Raw genomic sequence first — 21572 nt, 5'->3', positions numbered from 1 at the left:
TGCCACAGAAGGTGCAGTGCAGAGACGCCATAGAAGGCGCAGTGCGAAGGCGCAGTGTGGAGGCGCTACAGAAGGCGTGGTGCAGAGGCGCCACAGAAGGCGCAGTGCGGAGACGCCACAGAAGGCGCAGTGCGGAGGCGCCACAGAAGGCGCAGTGCGGAGGCGCCATAGAAGGCGCAATGCGGAGGTGCCACAGAAGGCGCAGTGCGGAGACGCCACAGAGTCGCCATAGAAGGCGCAGTGCGGAGGCGCCACAGAAGGCGCAGGTGTGGTGGTCGCGACGCCACAGAAGGCGCAGGTGCGGAGGTAGTACAGATATCCGCAGATCTATATCGGTGAAGTTGCAGTCCCTGCTTAAAATTTGTTTTAACTGCCTTTGACTATTCTACAGGGTTTTGGGTGCATAACTGATGTTTGGTTACTGGTATTGAGTTCAGATAACAACATGATTAATGACTTATCTTTATGTACTAGATCTGGTTGATAACTCTCATAATATCATTGTATATGTATGGATCTGGTGATTGGGTGATTCAGAAGGTTGTTTGATTATGAGCTTCAATGTTTTTGTTGGGTCCAGTATGAAAATTGGATGAAAAGTGGCCTTTCAGATTATGTGTTGTGCTTCAGTGTATCCAGTCTGAAAATTGATGAAACGTGGTACCTGGAGGAGAGAAGATTGTAGGCCAGCGCCTATGTACTAGTATCTAAGCTAGTACAAAATCTAAGGGAGATCTTTGGATCATTGTAGCAGGTAGCAGCCTGCGTACTAGTAAATGGATCGGCTAGTACAAGAGCAAAGGGGGTTGTAGCTCCCGTACTGGTATAAGACTGCACCAGTACAAATATTGTAAAAGGATTTTCTTATTAAGAAGAAGATTGAGATGACTTGCAGCAGGTGGCTTTTCTCCCGCATTGGGTTTCCACCTTATATCATGGTGTTCATGTGTGTGCCTTATGTGTGATGATCTATTCTCTATTACGGCATCTGTTATCTGATAATATGGTTGATAATGTTCTAATGTACTCATTGAAGATCAATTAACTTAATCATAAGAAGTTGTGGAAGTAGCATATATGAATCTGATTATGGAAATGAAAAAGTTTTATTAATATGATAATACTGATTCACCCCCCCCTCTCAGTATTATTTACAACAATTGGTATCAGAGCAGGTCCTTTAATAGAAGCTTGATCGCTTGAAGGAGATCCGTGGAACAATGGGAAAGAAGCTTAAGAAGAAAGCACCTAAGAAAAAGAAGTCATCTCAGAAGAACTATGACAGTGGGAGAATCGATTGGGGATTAGGTATAAGAAGCTCTTCAGATTCAGAATCATTATCAGGTATGAATATATTATCCTTTGATGTTCCAGCTATCTTTCCTTTTGGAAGAGATGAAAGTGATAGCGAAACTACTGAATTTTTTCTTATGGGTGAACAAGAAAGATATCAAATAGAGGCAGAATTTAAAAGGCTGACAGACAAAATTAGATATCAACAAGATCTATTGAACAAAAGGGAATGTGATTTCAAAGAAGAAGCTACCAAACTAAAGGCCCAACTAGAAGAAGGAAACAAGGTAAGAAAGCTACTCAAGGATAAGGAAGACCAATGTCAAAAATTGTAGCATGAAGTGACATCATTAAGAAAAGAAGTCAACGAAAGAAGCACAACCATCAAGAAACTCAAAGATAGATCCAGCTACTATGAAAATCTTGAAGCTACAATCCTCTCACTAAAAGTAGATCTTGAAGAATCAAAGAAGCAGAATAAAGATCTACTCCAAGCTATTGCAAAACAAGAAAACGAAGTCACCAACTTAAAATATCAACTAGAATGTGCCTTCCGAGTTCGTCAAATGCAGCAAGATCTGAATGAATAACAAGAAAAGGAGATTCTCAAACTAAGTGAACAAATGGAAGAAGGAAGGAAAGCTGAAGAAGATTTGAAAAAGCAATCTCTTGAAAAGGAAGAACAGCTTCAGGTTGAGGTAAATATCTTGAAAGGTAAACTAGAAGAAAAGGATAAGCTTTTACGATTTCAAGATAGTTCTAAAGTCTTGGATTCTTAGTATTCAAAGGTCTCCTACTATAAAGACTGGTCTTGGTTTCCATGAATCTGTTGAAGGTGAATCTAGTTCACAAGGTGAGGCAAGGAACTCTAAAGAGAAATCTAAAGTGATCAACGAAGAAATGAAAGATCAATCTCATCATCAACCAAGAAAAGAGATTCCTCAAAGAAAATCGTTTACTCCTCCTATGAATAATGTTGAATGTTATGTATGTCATAATCTTGGACATGTTGCAGCTAGATGTAGAAGAGGAAGGGTTCAAGACCATTATGCAGAAAGATCATCACATTCAAGGTACTTTTATGGATATTGCTTTGCTTGGAATATGTTTGGTCACAAAGCTGCTGATTGTTACAGGAGGAATATGAAACATGTAAGATGTTATGCATGTAACAAGCTTGGACATATAGCTAAGGAATGGAGGAACAAAGTGTGGGCACCATATCAAAAGGAGAAAATGTCATCATCACGCTTGAAGATATGGAGGAAAAAGGAAGTACAGTCAGAAAAAGGTGGCAGTGCACAACGTACAGACATACCAGAATCAGAGGGAGCTGAAAGTACAAAACTTCAGTGTCCTGAATCTCATATGCAAACTCCATAAAGGAAAGTTGCATATATACGCGAGTTAGTTACTGCACAGTCGCGTATATGATTGTTTGAAGAAAGGCAGTAGGGACAGATTCAAGAGAAGGATCAGTTTTGCTCTAGTTTATAATAATGATGTGTGGATATGATGGTTAGAAGTGTTTTGGTTCTAACTTGATATTGATGATGTCTTGATACTTCTTATTGATATGCATGATCAGACAGATGGCACAGGTTTAGAGGGAGCATATGGACTTAATGCATTATTGGCATTATGGTTAATAGTCCTTGGTGATGATACTTATATGGATAAATGATTCATCTTGCTATGGTTATGAGTTGTTCACATGGTTCTTGGATCAGATTTATGGTTGATTCTCTAATGATGCTTGCATGGGAAGCGCTTAGCTTGAATTCACATCTTCTTGATGTTGAGTCACTCATATGCTACTGTCGTCATATGCATAAAGATCATATATTACAGTTATGATTCCTTTCATTCTTGGCACAAATGGATGAGGATTGTTGGCTGGATACAGGGATGATTATTCAAAGTTGCATTGTTGGAGACATGATGATAATGAGCTCTTATCTATATGATGATAGGATTGTTTCATACATATGTTGATTAATGCAGATATTCCCAATTGATGATACTTGATTCATGTAGATCTAGATGGCTATGATGTTTCTCACATAGAATGTGAAATTCTGTTGATGCGGACATACCTTGATGATTCATGCACTACTACAAGTTGCTGGTCTAGTTGCTGTTGACAGATACTATGGAGCAGATCATAAAGTGTTGTTGCTGATGTTCATCTTATTTAGGTGATGTCATATCAAGACTCATGATGTAATAGTGTCATCTCTTCAGGTCATGTAACGACCTATGTTGGTTTCCCCACTATGCCTGGGATGAAGATGTAATGTATTTGGTTTTCATTTTTCTGATATATCCCCACTTGGTTGGGTGATGGATGTATGTATTGAATATTTTAGGAAGGTCATTTGTGATGTAGAACATCCTTTTGCAGACCTTGCTTACAGTCAGGGGGAGCCTGAGCATGAACAACACTATATAGCAGAGCAAACATTTCAGCTTGTTCTCATAAAGAGCATGATCAGATTGGTGCACCATGACATATACAAAGGGGGAGCTCATTCAGAGATTTCAACAGGTACTGAGGGGGAGCTTATAATGCATTGTTGGCATTATGGAGGATGTACAGAAGGAGATCTTGGATCCTAGTCTGATTATTGCTGCAATCTATCTCTTTCATGGTCATTTATGGTGTTTGGTGGATTATGTCTCTTCTTTATAGATCTGGTTCATATTCAGGGGGAGCATGCTCTTAGGGGGAGCATAACCCTTTGCCCTTGATGTCAAAGGGGGAGAATGAGCTGAAGATTTTGAGGTTGCCATCAAGTCCAAAGGGGGAGATTGTTGGCATTATGATTCTGGTATGGCATTATGATTCTGGTATGGCTTTATGATACATATGTTGTACTTGATGGCAACCCACTCATCTCAGATAATAAATTATAGTGTAGAGAAACGTTCATGCACTTATATGCAGAGAAAAGTTTATTTCATGTAGAGAAAAGTTCACGCACTTTTATGCAGAGAAAAAATTATTTCATGAAGAGAAAAAGTTCACACACTTTCATGCAAGGAAAAGCGCGTATATGTTGGAGAACTTACCTTTGGTCCATGGTAGTTTGTCCTTGGTATTTGAACCTATGGTTTTGGACCATGGTACGCACTTTCATGCAAGGAAAAGCGCGTATATGTTGGAGAACTTACCTTTGGTCCATGGTGGTTAGTCCTTGGTATTATTGAGCCCCATGTTTCTGGGCCACTTGTATTGGTTATCTATGGTATTGATCCATGATTTTAGGAAGAAGCTTGCCTATATAAAGCAAATGAGATCACTTGGCTAATTCATCCTTGAAATTGAATATCTTAAGATCTGAAATATTGGGTTATTGTTTTGAAAGTTTGATCTATGAAAGTGAAGTTGAAAGCGAATCTGTGAAGGGTGATCTCTCGAGTGCTGCAGCTACGGAAGTGCGGAGGCGCCACAGAAGGCGCGGTGCGGAGGCGCCACAGAAGGCGTAGCGCGGAGGTGCCACAGAAGGCGCAGTGCGGAGGCGCCACAGAAGGCGTAGTGCGGAGGCGTCACAGAAGGCGCACTGCGAAGGCGCCATAGAAGGCGCAGTGCAGAGGCGCCACAGAAGGCGCAGTGCAGAGGCGCCACAGAAGGCGCAGTGCGGAGACGCCACAGAGGCGCCACAGAAGGCGCAGTGCAGAGGCGCCATAGAAGGCGCAGTGTGGAGGCGCCACAGAAGGCGCAGTGCGGAGACGCCACAGAGGCGCCACAGAAGGCGCAGTGCAAAGGCGCCATAGAAGGCGCAGGTGTGATGGTCGCGGCGCCACAGAAGGCGCAGGTGCGGAGGTAGTACAGATATCCGCAGATCTATACGAGTGAAGTTGCGATCCCTGCTTAAAATTTGTTTTAACTCCCTTTGACTATTCTGCAGGGTTTTGGGTGCATAACTGATGTTTGGTTACTGGTATTGAGTTCAGATAACAGCATGATTAATGACTTATCTTTATGTACTAGATCTGGTTGATAACTCTCATAATATCATTTTATATGTATGGATCTGGTGATTGGGTGATTCAGAAGGTTGTTTGATTATGAGCTTCAATGTTGTTGTTGGGTCCAGTATGAAAATTGGATGAAAAGTGGCCTTTCAGATTATGTGTTGTGCTTCAGTGTATCCAGTCTGAAAATTGATGAAACATGGTACCTGGAGGAGAGAAGATTGTAGGCCAGCGCCTATGTACTAGTATCTAAGCTAGTACAAAAGCTAAGGGAGATCTTTGGAGCATTGTAGCAGGTAGCAGCCTGCGTACTAGTAAATGGATCGGCTAGTACAAGAGCAAAGGGGGTTGTAGCTCCCGTACTGGTATAAGACTGCACCAGTACAAATATTGTAAAAGGATTTTCTTATTAAGAAGAAGATTGAGATGACTTGCAACAGGTGGTTTTTCTCCCGCATTGGGTTTCCACCTTATATCATGGTGTTCATGTGTGTGCCTTATGTGTGATGATCTATTCTCTATTACGGCATCTGTTATCTGATAATATGGTTGATAATGTTCTAATGCACTCATTGAAGATCAATTAACTTAATCATAAGAAGGTGTGGAAGTAGCATATATGAATCTGATTATGGAAATGAAAAAGTTTTCTTAATGTGATAATATTGATTCAGCCCCCCCTCTTAGTATTATTTCCAACACATACTTCATTTCTTGGCCACTATGTTTCTTCAAGTAAGTTTCTCTTCTTCACAAATTGTTGACACTTTTGGGGGAATACCGTGAACTGTGATTGTTGTAGCACTTTCATTTACATTATCTTTGACTTTCATATCACTAAATTAGAAAACATTAATTGTATTAGTGTTACTTATGAGTAAAAAAATGCTCTCCAATTTAAAGCATTCAATTTGGCCTTGAAATGAAGGTTGTGAAAGCATTTTTGTGAAGCAAGCCAAAATTGCCTTACTTCATTAAAAGGCATGCTCATGCTTCATTTTTTATCTAATCTAATTGATTTAGGTTGTATACTATTTAACTAGTAATTTTACGTGTTGATTTTCTTCTTGTAAGTTTCTGTTGTTCACAAATTGTTAACACTGTTCGAGGGCCACCATGAATTTGATTGGTTCAGCAATTTCATTTACATTAATTTTGACCTTTAGATCACTAAATTAGAAAAATTTAATTGTAACTTAAATGTATTAATTGCATGCTAGTAGAAATTCCTTATATGATAGTGAATCCCATAAGTTTCTCTTAAACCTTAGAATTCAAGACACCATTTTCATGTGCGTTGAGAATTTCTTTCAAGAATTTTCTAATCGATCAGTGGGATTGAAACCATAGATTTGCTTAGACCTCATTGCTAAAAAATAAATAATAAGTAATCCTATTTGTCTCCATTTTCCTTACCTATTTATCTTCAAAACATAAGTAGGTCACTTCACCTAATCTTAAACTTCAAACCCTAAAAAAGTGTATAATATAGAAAAAACCTACAATAGACCCTGCAAACCCTAACCTTTCTCTCTTTATCTACCCCATGACAATATTTAAATGTAATTACTACTAAAATAAGGTAATGAAACCTTACTTATATGGTTTTAACCAAGAAACTACATGTTTCAACTATTAAAATTCAAATTTTATTTTTCGTAGTGCATCACCTTGTTTCCAAACATTCTTGGTGTGCATCATTTGTAGGCACACAAACCCTGCCTTTTACCCCATGAAATCCATGATATTTGGAGTATTATTGAACAAAATAAATATTTGTGAAAAGGTAATAATATTTAATCGTTTTAATGTTACCTGTGAGTAAAAAAATACTCTCGAACATAAGTCATTCAATTTGGCCTTGAAATTAATATTGGGCATGCCATTTTGTGAAGCAAGCCAAAATTTCCTTCACTAAAATGCATGCCCAAGCTTCATTTCTTGGTCAATATGATTGATTAAATTGTATACTATTTCATTAGTAATTTTACACATTAATTTAGTTTGATTAAGTTTATGTTGTTCACAAATTGTGGATACTTTGGGGGTGACATGGTGAGTTGTGATTGCTACAACACATTCATATACGTTAACTTCAGCCTTCAGATTACTAAATTAGAAAATATAATTTTACTAATGTGACTTATGAGTAAAAAAACACTCTTCAATTTTGATCATTCAATTTGGCCTTCAAAAGAAGGTTGGGCATGCATTTTTTTGAAATAGGCCAAAATTGTTTGGCTTCACTAAAATGCATACCCAAACTTCATTTCTTGGCTAATATGATTCATTCAAATTGTATATTTTTTATATAATTATTTTAAACACTTTTACATTTTTATATATTTACTTTGAGCTTAAATATCTATACTGAATATTTCATACAACATTCTAAGTTTTGCTTCGACTTTCCTTATGTAAACATTGTGTATAAGTGGGAAACATAGTTAGTAGGATATTTGGAAAACATGATGCAAGGTTATATCCTAAGGTTAGCAATTTTCTAATCATGTCCCATTTAAAATTTCATTACTGAGAGAGGAATTGGTTTGGCCCGAGAGTGCACATTTGTCCCAACTTGAACATTGGTAGATATGATGAATTACAACATTTCTAGACTTGTATTTTAGTTAGTAATATTTATTTTAAGATAATGAGTATAATATGTATAGAAAATGCTTATATATTTAGGATGGAATGATCATTGCTGCATTTCCAATTAATTATAGGTCACTGTGTGCATTTATTTGAGGCATACAATCCCTACCTTTTAACTTATAAAATCAATCCAATTTGGAGTATTCATGCAAAGAAATTTTTTTATGAGGATGAGTTATTTTCCACCCAAATTTAACGAGGATGTACTCCATGCTATGTGAGAAGGCATGTTCCCCAAAATCTAAAAATTCTCTTAGGTCATGTATAAATAGGAATATGCTTCTAATTTGTAAATAGTAACACATTGGTGACAAGAGTAAGGAGTTTACTATATTTTACGTTTTGTGTATTATTGTTTAGAATTCTAGGACTATTGAAGAAGAGCAACATTGTTGTGGAATTGATTCTCGTGATGATGAAATTTAATGTTTATGACGTATTGTTTTTTTCTGATATTGGTTTTAAGTTTTCATTGTTTAATATTTGTTTAACAATGAAATAATATCTAATTTCTCGAGGTATTATCATGGTATGTTAGCACTCGAGTGGATTTTAAATATTGAATGCTAGTAGAAATGCCCTAGTTCATAGTGAATGCCATAAGTTCTTTCATTATTTTAAACCCTAGAATTCTAGTCACCATTTTCATATGTCTTGAGAATTAAGTTTCAATACTTTTCCAATTGATCAGTGGCATTTAAACGCTATATCTACTTAAACCTCATTGTAAGACAACAAATAAGAAATACTCCTATTTGTCTCCATTCTCCTTCCCTATTTATATTCAAGCCTTAACTAGGTCTATTGACCTAATATTAAACTTAAAACCCTAAAAAATATGTACAACATAGAAAACCCTAATATAGACGCTACAAACCCCAGGAGTTATCTCTTTATCTATCCCTTGGCAACACGTAAACATAATTACTACTAAAATAAAGTCATCTATCCTTACTTATAAGGTTTTAACCATGAAAATTCAAGTTTCAACTATTAAATTTAAAATTGATTCTTCTTACTCCATATTCTTATTCTCTAACATTCCTCCTGTGAATTTATTTGAGGTACACAAACCCTACCTTTTACCCTATGAAATTCATGCAATTTCGAGTATTCATGAACAACGTAAATATATATGTTAAAATTAAAAATATTTAATTGTATTAGTGTCACCTATGAGTAAAAAATTATTCTCTTAGTTTAATAATTCAATTTGTCCTTGAAATGAAAGTTGGGCATTCACTTTTGTCAAGAAGACTAAAATTTCCTTGCTTCACTAATTTTGTTCCATTATATTTCTATTGTTCACAACTTGTTGACACTTTTGGGAAGACACCATGAACCACAATTGCTCCAACACTTTCATTTACGTTAACTTCAACCTTCATATCACTAGATTAGAAAAAATAATTGTATTAATGTTACTTATGAGTAAGAAAATACTCTTCAAGTTGATTAGTTCAATTTTCTGTTAAAATGAAGGTTGGGTATTCAGTTTTGTGAAGCCGCATAAAATTATGTTGCTTCACTAAAATCCACATCCATGTTTAATTTATTGGTAAATATGATTTATTCAAATTGTAGATTGTTTATTTAATGATTTTACACACTTTTACATTATTAAATATTTACTTTGAGCTTATATATTTATACTTCAAAATTCATACATCATTATAAGCTTTGCTTTGACTTCCCTTATGTCAAAGTTGTGTATGAGTGGGAAATATAGTTATGTACGATATTTGTCAAACATGATGCAAGTTTATATACTAAGGTTAGGTATTGTCCAATCATGTCCCATTTACAATTTGATTACCAAGAGTGTAACTCATTTGGTCTAGGAGTGCACATTTGTTATGATTTCGACGTTGGCGGTAATGATGAATTACTACATTAGCAGACATGGATTTTAGTGTGTAGGATTCCTTTTATAATAATTTTTTTTATATGTTGTAGAGAATGTTTGTATCTTTTGGATCGAATCATCATTACCGCACTACCAACTAATTAAAGGTATTGGTGTGCATTTATTTGAGGCACACAATCTCTACCTCTTACTCTATAGAATCAATCCAATTTGGAGTATTCTTGCACAACATAAATTTAGTGGGGATGATTTATTGTCTACCAAAATTTATTGAGGATGTACTTAATTCTGTGTAAGAAGTCATGTTCCCCACACATTTCGAATGCCTCTTCCCACACCTTTCAAATGCCTCTTAGGTCATGTATAAATTGCAATAAAATTATAATTTGTAAATTGTTACACATTGGTTACAAGAGGAAGGAGTTCACTATCTCATAGCTTTTGCTTTTTCTTCTTTGGAATTTTACTACTATTGAGGAAGAGTATCACAGTTGTGGAATTGATTCTCATAATGATAAAAGTTGTTGGTTTATGAGCTACTATGTGTTTTTCTTAGATTTATTTTATGATCCGGATCTTGGGGGCTTACCCCCAAGATCTAAAAGATTGAAATGGATTTTGAAGGAGAGGCCCCCAAGATATGAAAAATTAAATTGCTAGAAGAAAAATAGGAGAATTCCAACTAAGAAAACCACAAAGAAGTTTTTATTAAAGTAGAGAATAACTATAAAGGCTACATTGTGGCGGACAATCTATCCTTTTACAAAATGCGACTTGTTACATATAGCCTTTTTTGGTTACAAGACCATGGGTCAATTCCATAGGTGAATGAATACCATGGGTGCATATCACAACACCATGGGTCAATTCCATGGGTGAATGAATACCATGGGTAGATGTAACAATACTGTGGGTGGATGTCACAATACCATGGGCAAATACCATGGGTGGATGCTACTTACAATACCATGGGTGGATGCCACTTACAATACCATGGGTAAATTCCATGGGTGGATGAATACCATGGGTTGATGTCATTTTATGTTTGGATCATTCCTCTCTCCTTAAGAAGAAATGGTCCACATTGCGTGAAGTTCCCTTCTACGAAGCGTTTGTTGAATATGAAGAGCCATGAAGAGAAGGGATTTATGTGGTTAACCCATAACCATCATGAACAAAGATCTGAGGATAGAGATACCTTGTAATTCTTGTGACCAACTGTGATACAGATAGTTTGCGGCGTAGCAAATGGACTTCGATGAAGTGTGGGTTTGTGGATGACCCATAACCATGATGAACGAAGATCCAAGGATAGAGATACCCTGTAATGCTTGTCACCAATTGTGATACTAACATTGTGCGGCCTAGCAAATGGACTTCAATGAAGTGTGGGTTTGTGGATGGCCCATAACCATGAAAAACGAAGATCTGAGGATAGAGACACCCTGTAATTCTTGTGACCAACTTTGATACTAACAGTGTGTGGCCTAACAAATGGACTTTGATGACAAGGATTTTGTGTAGTTGACCCATAACCGTGATGTTAGTTGTTGATGAAGTAACAAGTGCCTACATAGCCTGGGGTGGGAGGGCACATCTCCAAAGAACCCAAGCCAAATGCTGCTATGCTAAAACTAATGAATGTAAAGCAGATGCCTACTAAAACGTACTGGGAGGGCATGTCTCCAAAGGGAACCCACTCTTAATGTTGCTCCGAAATTAAAATGGATGTAACTCAATCAATATAACTCAGAATATTTATTATAACCTATTTTTGGAATCAGAAGGACCATTTTGCACCTTTCCAGGTGTTACAAATCCTTATCTGGACACTATAGAATCTCATATTCACACTGCAACTTTCCGTCGTCACAAAAGTTCTGAAAAAAGAGCTTATTTTAAATCTGTGATATCTCCCACATCCAAACTCCGATTCGACCCATTTCTTTTTGAAATTGAGAAATTTTTCGAGAGGATCTCAAATATACAATCAGTTTACTGAAGTTCTGCACCAAAATTATATATATATATATATATATATATATATATATATATATATATATATATATATATATATATATATATATATATATATATATATATATATATATATATATATATATATATATATATATATATATCTACCATCCACCAATTGTCGTCACAAACATTTATGCAACATAATGGATTTTAAATCACTAATATCTTCCTCATCTAGACTCCAATTCGGTCGATTTTTTTTATTTTTAATTTGGGTATTTTTCACAAGGAATTCATATCTATTATTTTTTTTTGTAAATTTTGTACTAAAAAATTCAGATCTGATTTGCAAACTCGCCTCCCAAAAACATTCCTGCAAAAAAATGAAAAAAGAAAAACTCTTCTCGCTTGGCCCAAGAAAATGCTCTATGGAGGATGTAGCACATGCCTAAAGTTTGTTGAATATTTCTGCAAAATTCAAAACTAAAATATGCATCAAACCCTCATTCATATGGAATCTTAACCTGCTTTGATACCACTGATCCGAATCTTCGGGGAGGCCCCCAAGATCTAAAAGATTGAAATGGATTTTGGGGGAAAGGGCCCCAAAATATGAAAAAATGAATTGCTAGAAGAAAAAGAGGAGAATTCCCACTAAAAAAACCACAAAGAAGTTTTTTTATTAAAGTAGAGAATAACTATAAAGAATACATTGTGGAGGACAATCTGTCTTTTTACAAAATGCGACTTGTTACTTATAGCCTTTTTCGGTTACAATACCATGGATCAATTCCATGGGTGAATGAATACAATGGGTGGATGTCACAATACCACGGGTCAATTCTATGGCTAAATGAATACCATGGGTGGATGTCATAATACCATGGGTGGATGTCACAATACCATGGGTGAATGAATACCATGGGTGGATGCCACTTACAATATCATGGTGGATATATACTATGGTTGGATGCCACTTATGATACCAGCGGTAAATTCCATGGGTGGATGAATACAATGGGTTGATGCCATTTTCCATTTAGATCATTTTAAGTTTTCATATTTTAATATTTGTTTAGCATTGAAATCTTATGTATTTTATTGAGAGTTTATCATTTTATTTTATCATGTGAGTGGGTGTTCAATACTAAATGCTAGTAGAAAGACACTAGTTCATAGTGAATCCCATAAGTTTCTTTATTCTCCTAAACCCATAAAATATTTAATCCTTAATAAATTCTTGAACACCTACATAATCAAACATAAAACCATAAGCCTCGTCTTTAGACATGCTCTGTTTTCGACTAGATTAGAATAGAGTTTAGTTTATTTTGAAATTTTGGTTGGATAATTTCCTTAAGATAGATTATGTTTAACTCATAGGTTTTCCTTTAGAATGCTTAAAATAAGATAGTTTCTTGTACTTCGAGTACCTAACAATGACATAGAATTAGTTTTAGGAAAAATTCTAAATGGAACATACTCTGTTGATGCCTTAAAGCCTCGAAGCCTTTGAGCACCCCAGTCGATAACTGGAGTAAGTGCTAGTTCTTTTTAAGACATATAAAATGTTTTTCATTAAGTTTAACTCATAGATTTTCATTTTCAATGCTTAACTTAGGAAAGTTCCTTGTAATTTCAATACCTAACAATGACATAAGATAATTTAATATCATGATTCCAAAGGAATTATCAGCGTATCCAACCGAGCCTCGATTTTCTAGTTATGTCATGTTTCAACTCATTTTCCAATATGATTCAGGTACACATGGCAAATTTAAACCACGGGGGGAACTAACCAAGCAATGGAATTAAGTTCCATTAGCTCCTATAGGCATTTTTTGTCAAGGGTGAGTTGGCCACGGTCCCTAGACTCGTGTTGAAGACATTTCTGAAGACATAAGTCAATTATAGAATCTTTTCAATTGAATTATGGCACGTTGTATAACTCTATTTCAATGTAGACTTATATGCAAATTTAATGTTAACACACAAAATACTTTTATATATTGATAAGAGAGGGTTGGCACTTAAGATTATGTAATAGAATTTACAATTTATAGCTAAATTGTATAACAAACTATTTTATGATCTTAATTAACATTTATTAGAATTGTTTCATGATTTATATGTTCGAATTGACATCTTAGTTGTAACTTAATTAAAATTTTATTCTAGAATATAGGTGGATTTTGATGCGATGTAATATGATTATAGTTTTGTTTTATATATTGTAATATTAGAAATATAATAGAAATATTAAATATTGCATGAAATAAATAATAAATTTTCATTTGAATGTTTTTTTGTACAACATGAGTTTTCTAGAAGATATAGTTGGTCCTAAAATAAATCGAAATTATGTTGGGTCTGGTTTATATATTCGAGACGATGACGTTGAAGTAGGAGTGAACATCGAGGCAGGGAATGATGATGATGGCATAGATGATGATTATGATGTCCATGATGATTGACTAATTTTTTGGTAGTAGCCAACGACATTCATCATATGGACTCCATCATGGATCACAGTTGATAAATCACTATAATGCATCTTTTCATGTTTATTATCATATGTATCATTTTCACCTACAGTACCATATTGAGTTATATCATTTTGACATGTATCATTTCGACTTATATCATTTGAGCATGTATTATCTGGGGCTACATTATGTATAGTTGTTTACACAGAAATAATTTTATTTATGAATAATATAAAAATATTGGTTATATATATATATATATATATATATATATATATATATATATCTTGTTATTTTATTCCATTGTTGTGGAGTGATATGTAAATATAAGAAACCTGAGATGTTGTTTATTTTATTTTGATGGATATTTAATGAGTATAATGATGTTGTTTGTTTGTATGGATGTCGATTTCCCTAAAAAAAATTATAAATGGTATGCCATAAAATATTTCAAATGCAATATGACTTACTCTATAATCATATATGTTATTTAAGAGGCATGATATACTTAACTAATTTAGTGGAAATAAAAAATATTAAATGAATAATTGAAATATATAAAATAAGAAACATGAGTTGATAAAATGGAAGTAGAATGTGGCTCTAAAATGGAAATAAAATTTGACATTAAATTGGAAGTCATACTTGGAGCCACCACTGGCTCTAAATAGGAAGCTAAATTGGTTGCTTAAGAGGAAACAAAATTGGAAGCTAATTAAGAAGCTAATCCCAACATTAAAAGGAAGCAAACCCTAAACTTAAAAAATAAGCAAACCTAGGCCCTAAACAACAAGAAAACCTTGCAAGCAAGAGGAAGCAAATGATGAGGCTAACAAGGAAGAGTTTTGGAAGTAAAAAAGGAAGCAACAATGGAATCCAAACAAGAAACACACTAGAAGCAATATTGGAAGCAAAATTTAGCATTATCTAAGAAGCAAAAAATTAAGAAATTTAAGTAGAAAACAAAGAATTAATAATGGAAGCATTAATAGCGGCCAAACTTTGCTTTACCTCAGAAGCAAAGACAAAAGAAATTTAGGTAGCAAAAAAAGAAGTAATTATGGATGAAATATTAGAAGGAAGACTTGTGCTCCCTCAGAAGTAAACAATGAAGCCATTTAAGTAGTAAACCAAGAAGTAATAATGGAAGCTATATTAGAAGCAACAAAGCATGCTATAATGGAAGCCATCTTAAAGGCTAAAGAAGATGCCATAGTGGAAGCAAAGCTAGATGCAACAAGTGATGCCATAATGGAAGCAAAGCTAGACGTAACAAGAAATGCCACAATGGAAGAAAATCTTGAAACAACAAACAAACATTATAATGGAAGCATAACTAGGTGTAAGTTAGGAAGCCAAAAAAAAAGTTATTTTCAATGTCATAGGAGAAGTAAAACTAGAAGTACAAATGGAAGCAAGAATGGAAGAAATTGTTCTGAGCATTATTTCTTACAGTCTTACCGACGTGATTTTCAGTGCTATTTCAGACATCCATGTGAAAATGCATTGTAGAGTCGTGTTTTGCACTGCCAATTGAACCTATTTTGCAAACTCAAATATACTAATTTTTCAAAGTTATTTCCAGCATTAATGGCCTATTTTGGTGTAGTTTACCATTGATTTACCATAGATAGCCATGGAACCCCATATTTAATCATCATCATGATGCTCAAACCATGGTCAATCTTGGTCCCCCATGGTTAGTTAGGTCAAACAATCATGAACATGGTGAAAATTATTAGCTTGGTCAACATTATTACAATGATCAACAGAGTCAAACATAATCATCTTGGTTTTCCATGGTCATCTTGGTCAACTAGATGAAACCATAGTCAACATGGCCAACACTATTAGCTCGGTCAACGTTGTTGTCGTGGTTAGGATGGTAGATATAGTTAAACATGCTCAAGCATGTCAACTAGAGTCAACCATGATCAATTATGGTTAAGCTTACTTAACCATGATTAACCATGGCCAACATGGGCAGTCATGATCAGTGATGGTCATATCTGGTCAATTAGGGTCACTCATGGTGTACCGTACTAAAACGATGTAAACTATGTTTTTGTAGTCAAACAGAGTTAAAAATGGTCACTTATGATAAAATATGGTCAACTTTAGTCATTCATGGACTTCGTTGCTCAATCATGGTCAGCCCATGGTCATTAGTAGTCAATTACATTCACCATAGTTGACTATGGTTAACAATGGTAACCCATCATTGATTATGGTTAATAAGGTAAACCATCTTCACAATGTTTAAGCATGATCAACCTTACTTAACCATGCCCAAGCATAGCCAACTCTTGTCAACCTTATTCAACCATGATTAATTATAATCATTTTTTGTTAACCATGGTCAACCATGGTTGACCATAGTCAAGCACATTCAACCATGATTATCCATGATTAACTATAGTGACCAACATAGACTATGGATTACCATAAGTGACTATTGTTAATTGTGACTATTGTTAATTATGATTATTTATGGTTTCGAATGATTAACAAGGGTTAAACATAGTCAACCATAATCTAATATGGTTAACCATAGCCATGGCCTATAGTAATCAGCCGTAGTGAATGTGTAAACATTCATTATTCAGAACTATACATTAAAATTTTGATTAAAAGGAAAACTGATGGGCAAACATTAAAAAACGATGCATGGTTTGCTAATAAATTGTAAAACTGATCAAATTTATGTTGGGGTACAGTCACAAAGGCTGTTGATAGCAACCAAAGCTCCATAGGTTGTACGCCCATTCAATTCTCTTAAAACATGGATCCTTGCTATAGAAGGTCGACGCTAGTGCAAAAACGTTGACGGTAGTTTTTAGGATTGCTTGCTGGTTTATTAGTGACCATATATCAATTGCTCGTATCTGTGGGTCAAACCAGCCAGTCAGAACCTGATTGGTAGTTTCACTTTTAGATGTTTTTAGGAGGAGACACTGAATTAGGAATTGAGTCAACGTTGAATCGTATTAAGAGTTCCCATCTGGACGAGGAGATTTTATAGCCACCTACTTTCAAGGTTTAGATTTCATAGTTACAGGATTATCATAAAAGTTTTGGACAATATCGTGTCCAAGCGCGCAATCTCAGAGGCAATCTCGCAGAAGTGTGAGCCTTGCGATTTCTCTCTATAAGACTGTTTCATCATATGATATTACATCATCTGTTGTACTGGTCTAGTTTACATATAATCTAACAATATTCTCAATATGATGTTGAGAAAACAAATTTCGGAAGTCCACATTATCAAGCATTAACCCATGATGATACTTTGATAGTTACAGTACTAGCAGAATAACATGTGTTGAAGTAAAGCGAGAAATGGGAGAGAAGGAATGGTACTTCTTTAACCTCAGGGACAAGAACCACAACAGTTCAACAAGCATTCAGAGTGATAGAGAACCACAACACTTCAACAAGCATTCAGAGTGACAGAGCCACGGTAAGGATCGAAAGACTTCAAATTCAGAATCATTTCACTGATTGAAGGGAAAAACCATATAAATTTAATATTATCTTAGATTTTTTAATATCATTTCACTCGTTGAAACAAAAAAAAATACATATTTTTTTATTGTAAATTTTGAAATATTTATGCATATAAGAGTTTCTTTTGGTTATTAAAATATTAAATATTGAACTCTAAATATTCGTATCACATTCAGTGTTCTACAATTTTTCCATTTCAATAAAATGTTAGCTGATGCGGACAATAGCTAGACCCAGTTCTTTTCCTTGTCCGTAAATTCCACTCTGCATTTCAAATTCTGCAACATAACTACATTTAATTCTTATAAAGATACTCTTTCTCTGGATATTAATCTTCTCTGGATATTAATTTTGTTTCAAATTTATCAGTTGGATATCAAATTCACGTATCTCTCTGGTTAATAATCGAAATGTTCTTGAACGCTCAATGCTCGTAACGTTATTGAATGCCCACAAGGCTACTGAATGCCCACAAGGTTATTCCAATCACCGTTCGATGCTCGCCATATCATTTTGATCTTATTTTGGTCTCATATTATTGCCTTTTCTTCGATGTTTTGATGTGCAGGTTCATGAGCAGGTTACCACAAGTTCAGGGTCATGCCCAGGTTCGCATAGGTTCAGGGTCATGCGCAGGTTCATACGGGTATCTGTTTTTGAGCATTGATAATTAATCATATGGTCGATCTTTTCAGCGAATGAGCTACGCGAAAATGGAGAGCCTACTGCCTCTGATGTAAATTCTGGGGAACCAAACAATAATGATATGCAAGAAATGTTTGACGATCTGTAACAAATTTTTCGGAGCTTGCAAATTTTGAACTGCGACAAATTATCGGTAGACATACATCACATATACTTCAATAAATTAGACTATATAACTAGCATTTGCATCTTATGTTGCAAAGGAAACGGCGTAAGGCATAGAGTGGGGAAGAATAGAGACATGTGAATGGACATTGTTGAAAGAAATGGTGGATGATAATGAGTTACAATTGCAATAGTTAGTTATGTGTATTCTGAAAATGGATATTTTGTAAATAATAATAGTTTGTGGAAGAATAGCCACATGTGAATGGACATTGTTGAAAGAAAGGGTGGATGATAATGAGTTACAGTTGAAAGTATTAGTTATGTGTATTTTGAATATGGATATTTTGTAAATAATAGTACTGTGTAGAAAAATAGCAACATGTGAATGGACATTGTTGAAAGATAGGGTGGATCATAATGAGTTATACTTGAAATAATTAGTTATGTCTATTCGAATATGGATATTTTGTAAATAACAGTAATGTCATGTAGAGGTTATCCATTATCCATTTAGTTGTTTTTGTTTATGTGAACATGTTTTTGTACATTATTTTAAAGTAAAGCTACAAAATAGATATATCAATAAAGCTACTTAGCAGCTTAGCAACTTTTTTAGCACGAAAAACAAGCTATATGGTTGTATTATATTCATCCAGCAGATATGTACAACAATGTTGATATGGAAACCATCTGATATGAAAAATGTAATGTGGTTGAAACCACATGGAGAGAAAGGATATATGTAGCCCTATCAGATTTGTTAGATAAAGTTCTTAAGGAAATATATTGCATAATGCACATATGTTCATATAGAATTCGGATGCCTGTGCGTTACACTCCAAATTGTGGGATATAATGAAACCGTTTATTTACAAGTATCGTGATTAATAATTAATGAAAATATAATTGGTTGGTTGTAGTGGTTGGTAATGTAGAAACTCTACCGAAACGCCTAATTCTCTACTCCTGGTCACGTCATCTAGGTCCAGTCACATATTAATCTGGTTCAATTGCTCATAGTTCGGCTCTATAGTTCTCTGTACTTAATCTCATCAATTATTTGTTTCCACAATGATCAATAATTTTTTTATATAATGATTTTAATATTGTTATTATGTGTGAAAAAATGTTCTTATCAAGTTTGTGAAGATGCACCAGAGGGACGAGAAAGGATTCATCGAATGATTGTGCGAATTTAAGATCAAAATTTATGATATCGAAGGGTTTGAAGGTAGAGTTAGCTGGGCTTCTCATTGCGGAGTACACAGAGTTAGTGTCCATTTCATTAAAGCAATTGATTTCAGTATAATCTCTTAGGGTCCATTTCATTAAAAAGACATGGATAAGCAACTGCAACAAGAAAACATATTTAAAAAACACTGCCAGTTATACAAGATCTTGCTTCCACTAGTGCGTGAATATTCAGTGTGTAGGGGAAACTTGCTGATATAGTTGGCACAAGTGAAAACCACCTATAGTCATTCCCGATAAGTATGAAATAGTGTAAACTCAAACTTTCCTTTTCTAAAATAGGTCTTACGAACAAAGAGATAATGTGTCCACCAAAAAACAAAATCCAAGCTGCAGAAGAAATCCAGTAACAAAAGCCAACTCTAAAGTCTAGACACAATGATATATGAGAAAGAAAATAATGAAATAGAAGCATTGTCAAATATCCACCATGCGTTTCCCCTGATATCATTTTGGAGAATGATCAGTACAAGTCTCTCCTATTCCAAATATGTAACTTTCTGGTTAAGAATGTAACTTCAAGCACCAGTTATTGTACATTGAAAATTCTAACAGCTATAGCAGAAAAGGCACACATTTTAAATAAGACCTATTAAGAAAAAAAAAAGATTTACAGTGTGTTAGAAAGCTACAGTTCAACAATAATCATTAATTATTGGAAGACTGGAAGTAGTCAAACATATTCATATCAAACCAATCCAAGAAGAGCATTGGGGGTTTCCCAACGAGCCTCACATTTTTTCCACATCGCATGCAAAGACTCTGGATCTCATGAAGGGGATTGGCTGCCTCTTCATCAGCATTCACTGCCTCAGCTGCATTTCCAACATCATCAATAACTGTATCCTTCCCCATTGGCATTGTTTTGACTGACCGCGTGTTCAAAACGACCAACAGCAAGATCTGCTTAAATACAAAACATGTGCCAGCACTTCATGTCAATCCCCAACTATCAGTAATGATATCCTTTAGACAGAAATAGATATATGTGCCAATCAAGAGCCATCTAAATTTTTTTATCAAAAGACATAACAAGCATGACAGAAGCTTTTTACAAAACAGACAACATATTTCATATCTTCCACATAAACAGTCTTGGAAGAACTTTGAATGGCCAACAAATTGAATTCAGGTGACAAGATTGGATGTACTCTATAGAAGGCTTCTTATCTAATTTCAAAGTATGTTCACAAAATGTTCACTATATCCTGAAGAATTTTTACAAGAGAATCCCTAAGTGACTCAAGGACGGTATGAGTGGAGCTACATAACAGAATTAAGGCACGAGGAAGCAGTTACCATATTTAGGAATCCTAAATATGGCCTATATCTATTACATAACACGAACGTGCGCCTTAAATGAGCAGTTGCAGGGAGTCTAAATGCCTCTGGAACCTTCTCAAACCTGCTATCTTGCTTTCAATTAATCCTCCGACGTATTGATTGTCACTGAATATCTTGCATTGGATTTTACTTTCCGCTTCTCTCTGCAGGTAACGCAGCACATTAACGTGGCCTGAATTAGGGGCAGAACTGTAAATGGCGAATAACCCCATATCTCTATTCTGAAACTTTTTCGTCTCTGCTACAGTACAGCAGCCGCGGCAGCGATGACTGGAATAATTTCCATATGCCACTCCACGGATTTGATTTTGCGTACATGATTGACTGCCAGCCGGTGACGGATCATTCGAGGTAACAGGAATTTGCTGCAACTGAGGTGCCATCTTCAAATTTTT

Source organism: Pinus tabuliformis, chromosome 4_1 (genome assembly GCF_031772625.1).
Source record: "Pinus tabuliformis cultivar Carrire ecotype Pingquan chromosome 4_1, CPIR1, whole genome shotgun sequence".
In the NCBI taxonomy this organism is placed as follows: Eukaryota; Viridiplantae; Streptophyta; class Pinopsida; order Pinales; family Pinaceae; genus Pinus; species Pinus tabuliformis.
The sequence above is the reverse complement of the archived record's forward strand: the minus strand, read 5'-3'. Positions refer to the sequence as shown.